Source organism: Pezoporus wallicus, unplaced genomic scaffold (genome assembly GCF_028554395.1).
Source record: "Pezoporus wallicus isolate ANWC-B61680 ecotype Strahan unplaced genomic scaffold, APGP_CSIRO_Pwel_v1 contig_6978, whole genome shotgun sequence".
Lineage (NCBI taxonomy): Eukaryota > Metazoa > Chordata > Aves > Psittaciformes > Psittacidae > Pezoporus > Pezoporus wallicus.
This window is the reverse complement of record NW_026637190.1, coordinates 1,760,145-1,761,713: the sequence shown is the minus strand read 5'-3', so window position 1 is coordinate 1,761,713 and position 1,569 is coordinate 1,760,145. Positions and strand designations below refer to the sequence as shown.

General features: G+C 46.8%; 1 long non-coding RNA gene across 1 annotated transcript; it reads right to left on the bottom strand.

The window, feature by feature from the left end:
• Positions 1-266: 266 nt before the first annotated feature.
• Positions 267-765, bottom strand: LOC130596301 (uncharacterized). The gene is made up of 2 exons (XR_008971501.1): positions 686-765; positions 267-539 (listed from the first exon to the last, which is right to left on the bottom strand). It is a non-coding gene; the product is annotated as an uncharacterized LOC130596301 (long non-coding RNA).
• Positions 766-1,569: the final 804 nt, after the last annotated feature.

Below are 1,569 nucleotides of genomic sequence, written 5' to 3'. Positions count from 1 at the left end.
TGGTCTATAAACCTAAGGCCTAACCTGCCTAACTGTAAGTGCATAAAAGGATTTGGTTGAAGGACAGAGGTAGGTGCTCAGGCAAGTTGAGTGGGATGGGTCTGGACCTCCTAGGCAACCTCAGGGCTCTGTGAAAGATGATGCTTTGAGTCTTCTTTGCATCCTAGTGTGGACCCAGTTAGGATGAAAGAGATGTAAATAGAGATGGGTGTCACCACCAGCTTCAAGCTGGAGCTTTTCTGGGTGGCTAGGTCCTTTGTGCAATCTGCAGCCAGTGAGGTGACCAAGGAGCATTTACTGATGAAGCTGGTATCATCAAGCCTGCCCTTACATCCCAATACAGAAGCAGAGCAGAGTGCATAATGCATTCTCTGGTCCAAAATATCTTCCATGCTGTATCTCTGCTGTGGGATCACATTCAGGGATCAAATACTCTGCTGTGGGATCACATACTCAGCTGTACTCTCAGATGGTGAGTAGAAGAGACAAGGAAATGAAGAGCAAAAGCCTTTCTTTTTCCTAGAGAGTATGCTCTGTACCTAGTGTAGTGGAACCAGTTAAAGAAAATAATTTATGTTGGCCTGAGCTGTGGTTTGGAAAGAGAAAAGGAGAAAAGAAACTAAACAAAAACACTGGCCCACAAAGAAGAGAAAACAGGAAAGGAAAAGAACAAAACATCCTGTACCCAGCAGCCAGTCAGTCGAGGAGGGAGGGTCCATGTTATCTGCATTCCTCTGCTGAAGTGGGCACAGGCAGCCTTCATCAGGTCTGTGCTGCTCAAACCTTTCCTTTCCTTTCTTTAGCCTTTCAGGTCATCCGACCGTGTGATGTCTCTTGTTTATCCCAGGGCTGGATCAGCAGGACCAAAGGTGGTTTGAGACATTTCCTCCTCTCTCAATGCCACTTCATGATGAGTGAGAGCATCGGCAGACTGTACCCTTCCCAGCTCCTCTCCTGGGATGGGTATCAGAGATCCCCACTGAGCACTGACAGATGCAAGCTCACCTTTTCCTGCTCCAAGGTGAGCGACAAGCACCAAGCATGATACTGTGTCATGCAGTCAGCACTGTACTGTGGTTGAGCTAACAATGGCCTGAACTGGACCTGGTTCTGAGCTTAGGCTGAGAAACTCGAGGCTCTCTGCATTTGACTGTGTGAAAATACCTCTTGTTCTTCATCACAACAGCTAACAAAGAATGAAACCAGCATGGAGACCTTGTTGTTGTCTCTGCTCAAGAGTCAGTTTTCAGGGTGGGGTGGCTGGGATGGGTTGTAGGGGGAGGCTCAAACCCATGTCTGTTTATTCTGAGGTGAGAAGAGAACATGGTGAATCGGATCTGCTAATACAGCATCTTTTGTGAACCTGAAAGATGTGTAAAAACAGTAGTTTTGATTGGGGGAAACCTCTCCTTTAATATCCTTTACTAAGCCCAGTTAAACACTTGCCAGGTGCCTCTCTCCTGGTCATCATTTGTGTGGTCTTGCTGAAGTGGATGTGATTTCCTCCAAACCCTATAAATGTCACTCCTTAATCTGTTCGAGTTACTGCCTCCTTCTCCAAGCAGACCA